Source organism: Aquila chrysaetos, chromosome 1 (assembly GCF_900496995.4).
Source record: "Aquila chrysaetos chrysaetos chromosome 1, bAquChr1.4, whole genome shotgun sequence".
Lineage (NCBI taxonomy): Eukaryota > Metazoa > Chordata > Aves > Accipitriformes > Accipitridae > Aquila > Aquila chrysaetos.
In genome coordinates, this window is record NC_044004.1 from 10,188,918 (window position 1) to 10,195,695 (window position 6,778).

General features: G+C 43.7%; 1 protein-coding gene across 8 annotated transcripts in view; it reads right to left on the reverse strand.

Moving 5' to 3' along the window:
• MFSD10 (major facilitator superfamily domain containing 10) overlaps positions 1-5,085 on the reverse strand; it is a 30,184-nt gene extending 25,099 nt beyond the window's left edge. For 2 of the 8 annotated variants that reach the window (XM_030009079.2, XM_030009090.2), the window contains exon 1: positions 1,161-1,478. The gene's annotated coding sequence lies outside the window, so the exon portion shown is untranslated. Of the gene's footprint in view, positions 1-620; positions 1,118-1,160; positions 1,482-1,507; positions 1,705-4,993 lie in introns of those variants that run through there. The other 6 variants (XM_030009109.2, XR_005932357.1, XM_041123429.1 and 3 more) reach the window with 6 other exon arrangements.
• Between the last annotated feature and the right edge of the window lie 1,693 nt (positions 5,086-6,778).

The following is a 6,778-nucleotide window of genomic DNA, read 5'->3' on the forward strand; positions in this document are numbered from 1 at the left end:
ATTCTATTCCAGACAAGACATACCGTATTACATACACAATGCCCTTGTGCATATAACATCATATTACACTAACTGAAGATCATAACTTTGTTATGCTCAGCTATAAATATTATCGTGACATTTCTTTACGTGTGGATTCAGTTTCCTAACGCTGAAGCATTATTAAAGGTCAAACACCATGAGCTAAACATGGAAAGGGGCCACCTGCAATCCACTTCTTAAACTCTTGGCATAACGCTCTTAAATCTGCTAGTAAATAGAGCAGTTTGGTTATGTTCAGGATCCTTTTATTTAAAATGGTAAGTCATCACCACTACAAATATTTAGCATTATGTGTTTACCCAAATGATATAAGAGCATCTGGAGCCAAAACAACCATTCCTTTAGGCAAATCGCCCTGGCCCTGGCCCTAGATCCATCCAGCCAACAATTGAGGGATGGGTTCATTCTGGCAGATTCTGCCTTGTTTTTCCTCACAACTTGTTTATTCATCCACTGAATTGTATGATCAAGCTGAACTTTATTCCAGGGTTCTTTACACAGGGTAACATCCTTTACACCTCACCCTCACAGCCATTTCAGCTAGCGTGCGGCCTGAACCTATCGATGCTAGCACTGACCTTTCATTCAGCTCCAGTTTCGGCTACGTGGATGCAATTTCCCTTACGCAATGTCCCAAGGTACTACACGTTTCTGCCTTTGTGCTCCACCAGTTTTGTTGTTCAAACCTCTCCGTATTTTTTGCTAGGCAGGAAACCACCAAACATTTTATAGGCCCTGGCATCCCGTCAGCAAAAACAAAACACTTCACCTCTACCATGACATTCGATTTCTGCGAGACACGTCTATAGAGGGGGGAGGATTTTCAGCTTAGGGAAGCTGTTTCACTGGACACTCGTGTCCCTGACAGTGGCTCTGCCTCGGCTCCCCCCAGCCGTCCCCTCAGGACTCCCCGTCTGTGCCTCATCGCTTCTGCCTTCCCGCCGGCCGGCAGGGCCGCCGTTCCACGCCGCGCCTCTCAGGAAGGGATCGGCCGCGAAGCTGGCCCTGCCCTAGCGCACGAACAGAGATTTCTCATCTGCCAGCAGGAAGAATTTCATCCTTCTGGTGTTTTCTTACCACCGCTTCCCCTCTCTGAAATCTCCTAGGCCCGGCTTTACCTGCTACGCCTTGGGAAGGGGCTCCTCTGGCTCCTTAACAAAGTCCTGATTCAGGTCAAGAGCAGGAGTTTCAGTCGGGGGGGACTTGCGGACACCGGCAACTCCCCAGAGCGGCCAAAGCCCCGGGGACACGAAAGGGACGGCCCTGCAGAGAGGTGGTGTCCGCGGCGAGGACTCGCCGTGTCCGTCCGTCCCCCCCCCCCCCCCCCCCCCAACAAGGGACCCTCCGCCGCCGCCCGGGCTGAGCCCCCAGGGACCCGCAGCCCCACCGAGGTCAGCCGTGCCCGGCCCAGACCCGCTCCTCCGCCCGCCCGCCGGCAGAGCCTGCCCCGCTCCGGGCCACCTACCGCTCCTCACGGGGGCTGGGCCCGCAGGGTGCGCGGGCGGGTCCCCTCCGCCTGCCAAGAGCCCTCCCTTGGGGATGCTGCGGGCGGGCGGCGGCGGCGGCGGCTCCTCCCCGGCCCTCCGCGGCGCCCCGGCGGCCTTCCTCTTCCGGCCGGGATGGAGCCGCTCCCCCGGCCCCCGCACCGGGCGCCGCCGCGGAGGGAGCCCGCCGGGCCTCCGCCGTTCCCCTCACAGGGCGGGCGGGCTCCCCTCAGCGCGGCGGGAAGCCGCCGCTGCTCGGGGCTGACGGAGCGGCGAGGCAGGGCCCGGCGGCCGAGAGGGACTCAAAGGGAGAGTGAGGGAAGTGCCTTGTCGAGACGGCCCCGGTCCTCCTCAGTTAACAGTTTTAACAATGTAAGTGGGCTTCCCGTACCTCAAACCACAGCCGTTCCTTCTTGCGCTGAAGATTTTTTTAGTGAAAACACACGTGTTCCGAGAAGAGAGGGGTGTTCTTTCGTTAGTTGCTACATAGCCACATTACAGCAGCAGTTAGCTGTGGTTTTGATAAATGGAAATTTCCTGGTATCTGACAAACAGAAAAAGGTAGTTGCAGAAGACGTAACCCTGTTCCTAAAACAAACTGCTCCGTTAAAACACCTGTGGTTTTTAGCACAGAGAACATCAATAGGTTTGATATTGATGGCACCGTCTGGCATTGTTCTCTTGTCCAGCCGTGTCTGGTCTCCAGGCTGCCCAGTTAAAATGTGAGTATATGGTTACAAGCGGACTAATCACATCCACCTTCATCATCTTAAATACATAAGAATCTGCTAACAAAGTGTTTAAAGCAAATTAATACAGGTGTTGAAAGGCCTTCTGCTTCCCTTCAAGGTAATGCAGTCCCATGGGTGGTGTGGATTTACAGTTACTAGCACTGATGAGGACCTTTCACTCAACAGTGACATCTCTTGTCATGGATTCCCCAACTGATTAGATTTGGAGGAGCTTATCTAAGCATAACATCAGGATTAACGTGCCAGATCAAATAGCGAGCTGCTACTCTCATGTTTACCTAAGCATTTTATGTACTCAGTGTGGTGTGAGAAAACGAACGTGGTAGATATGGTACATACGCTGAAAACCAAACGATTACGCAAGGTTCGCTGCTGACTTGGAGGCCAACTTCTGCTTTAAGGTGCTCCAGAGTAAGCATGAATAATCATTTATTTAATGTCTGGAAAATATATGTAGATATATTCTTCTGGCTCTGGATCATTGTATGTAACTGACCAGGCACCATCTGAATTCAGATGTGTTTAAAAAAAAAAAAAAAAAAAAAATATCCAGCTCTTCCTGTTCTTAAACCTACCAACCTAAAGCTTTTGCAGATCACTGAGCCCAGTTGTTATTGCAGTCAACCATGTCATACAACCTTGCATGTAAACACAGCATGCTGTTTCTAGAACCAGATAGGTCATTGCCCACCCTGTCCCAGTGGAAGGCCAGTCCAAAACCTTGCAGGTCTGATAGATAATAAATTAATATGAGGGAACTGGGGTTGTTTAGTTTGGAGAAAAGGAGGCTGAGGGGAGACCTTATTGCTCTCAAATTATCTGAAAGGAGGTTGTAGTGAGGTGGGTGTTGGTCTCTTTTCCCAAGTAACAAGTGACAGGATGAGAGGAAATGGCTTCAAGTTGTGCCAGGGGGGGTTTAGATTGGACATTAGGAAAAATTTCTTCACTGAAAGCGTTGTCAGGCATTGGAACAGGCTGCCCAGCAAGGTGGTTGATTCACCATCCCTGGAGGTATTTAAAAGACATGTAGATGTGGTGCTTAGGGACATGGTTTAGTGGTGGGCTTGGCAGTGCTAGGTTAACAGTTGGACATGATGATCTTAAAGGCTTTTTCCAACCTAAATGATTCTATGAAATTTGGGGTTTAGACTACATTTATTAACACTGATTTTCTTCTTATATCAGTCTTGGTTTTTTACTCAAGCAACGCCTCTTCCACTCTGGCTTCTACTTACCTGATCTATCACTAACGAGCAATAGTATTAACCCAAACATTAGTATTTTAAAGGATTCAATGCCATACAGGGTCTTCATCTTAGTATGTTTCACTCAGCCAGTGTTCAGGCTGCATAGAAAATTTTAGTTATCCACTCCAGACCTAATTTATTGAAAAAAACCCAAACACCACCACCAACAAAAACCAAACCAAACCAAAAAAAACCTTACAAATAACCAGTCATTTTAACTATGCAAGATGGCACAGCTAATACTTTTAGGACTGAGAATGTACCTGTTTAGCTTAGGTGACAAACTCGGAGACCAAAAGGAGCACATTTGTGGGATGGTTTTGTCCCCCTGAATATATAACACCTCACAGTCTGAGAGTTATGAAAAGCAGCTCCGCCAGTTCCTGTGGCCAAAGAGGCTGCAGTACTGGAGACACCAGCCTCTGCCCAACAGAGCTCCATTTTTGCTTCACAATAAACTCTACGTGCTGAGCTCAGGAACAGCCTCAGTACCTCCATATAGCAGAAGCTGAAGGCAAAAAGCAATGGCTTACACAGAATATGGTTACACCACAGTAGATGGTAACTTCTGCAAGGCACAACTGAGAATATCAAACTGCATACCCACTTTCAGCTGACAACTGAACTAATGAGGAAGATTTTCATGCTGTCATAAATAAGGTAATTTATGCAATATCTAGCTGAACAGTTTTATTCTCACTCTATTCTTTACAGTATTTGTATTCAGGGTAGCTATTCTCTGGACAGCTGATGTTGACAGATAAATTACCTGAACTAAAGGCAAAATGGTAATTTTCCTTTTTTGTGTCTGATGATTGTAGTTACTGAATAGTTTCTTTTTTGCCTAATTAACAGCAGATTTATAGTTGATAACAGATGTGTCAAAAGGCCTGTTATGACAATTCCTGGTTTAAGAGCAACACAGAGACAAGAGAATAATTGGTGAATGTGATTGTGTTTAAGAAACTCTGTGAGAACGGGTTTGCTCAAGCTTGTCCAAGCCCTTTGTAGTCCAAATGGCCAGACCTTCCTACCACGTTCTACGACATCAGAGCACCACCACTGCCTAGTTACTGCAGTACCTACACAATGACAAAACTATCAGACCATATTGATTATTAAGCTGAGGCAGGACTAGGTAGTCCCGTTTTCCTAGTAATGTAAAATACTATGTGTTAAGCATCACCATTAGTCCCAGGTTTATAACACTAAATCTGATTTTAAATATTGACAGTATGATTTGTAAAAGTGCATGCAGTGATTTTCATTCAGCATGATTTCAAACACAACTACTTTCAGTCTGGCATTCCAAAACAGTCATGTAAGTTTATCAACTGAAGTCTCCCTGTCCTTTATCTTTGTTCATCAGCATCGCAAGACATCCATGTTCATTCTCTTGTTCCAAAAAATGTCCTTTCCCACAAACACTATCAACCTACCTTACTTGTGTCTCTCTGCTGTTTCTTACCTCCCTTACTGAGGAATAACAAGCAGCTGCAAGTGGTATCAAGAATCGCTGCCCCCGGATCAAAGTGCAGCTGTCAGCCTCTCTGTGGTTCTAATACCCTGCTGGATAAATCCTCTGAATCTACTTGCTGTTGGAAGAATAGTCAGATAAATAATAACACTTTTTTGACAGTTTATTTGTGCAAAGGAGAAATATACTGGGACTGAAACCCAAACTGAAAGTGCTGATTTATAGCATGAAATAGGAAGCTAGCTCCTTCCTCATTACTTCAGTCTTAAGTTCTTGGTTTGAACAATATAAAAAGTTTTGGTTTTAAAGATACTTTTTTTTTTTAAAGAAAAAAATGCATACTGTACCAAATGGAAATACAACAGGAGGTATACTAGTCTTCTGAGATCCCTCTGAAGTTTCAGAAGATGGTTTTACTGATTTTGGAAAGGTTAACTGAAAATATGTTTGTTTTCAGAAGCGTGAATGGATTTCAAACACAGAAATCTTACTAATTTTTATGTGATATGAGTATCTCCTCCCACATGTACTTAGTATCCAGCCTATTTTAACACTTAATACAACTGGTTTTGCAAGCCAAAAAAGCTGATGATAATCACACATTACTTGCACTGCTACAGTTGCACTAAGATTCAATAAAAGCCCTTTTCTTCAAATAAAGTACTTTTCTCTTTTAAGAAACATACACAGATAAACCTTTAACAAGACTTACCTTACAAAGATAGTCGTCATTAGAGTTTAAACGTAAAGCCTAAGCATTTCAACTCATCCCCTCCTAGTTTTAGTCCTGCTTCCATTACAAGTCTCATTTGAAAAAAAAAACTAAAACCAAAAACCAAACAAACAAACAGAACAAAGAAAACATTTTAAGCCAGTCTGAAACAACCAGGCCTAACTGTTAAATCAGATTTACTGACAGCATTTAAGTCTTTCTTCATGAACACTAGGTAAGCATTACCATGTCTGAATTACCTATTGGCCAAAACACAGGAGATCAGGTCTAGGAACTGTGTTTGAAAATGGAAGAGGTTTGGGGGGTTTTGTTTGTTTTCATAAAGAACCATGGCCATTAGTTCATTCATTATAGGATCTTCTTTATAGTTTGTTCTTTAGAATGAAATTGGAACATTATTGTAAAAGAGGATTTCATTTTCATAAGTTTTCCAAGAAAACACTACAATTTTCTTCAATGCCTAACAACTGTCACTGAACTTAGCAAATAGGTAGATTACAGTGAATACCTGAATAGTGAACCCAGTTCAAGCTAACACCTTTAAGTAACGCCGATACTCTTTGTCTCATTGCAATGTTTCTTCAGAAATATAGTATTTAAAAAAAAAAAAAGAGCATTAGAAGTATTTACTGGCTCTATTTGAAGAGCAGATGTTTTCCAAAGTCATGCTGGGCTGTTATCAGTGATTAGACACACATGATAAAGTAAGTGGAAGAGAGTTAAGGACTTCACTGCCCACTTAAATCAGACAGTTATGAATAAACTGAGGAACTCTAGTTAAACACCCTAGATTATTAACAATTTCAGAGCTGTGCTCAATTCAAAATTTACTGAAGAGATGAATGAGTGTACAGCTTTAACAAAGGACTTCTACTTGAAAGCCGATTCCATTACTCCACTGAATACATGAATTAATGTCCCAATGCCAGAGACTAATTAAAATGTTACTGCTCAAATTGCAAATATACTACCACTATGAGAGCTGCCTTCAATTATTCAATATTTAAAAAGATAACAAAAAGTGTATGCTATACAATTTTTTT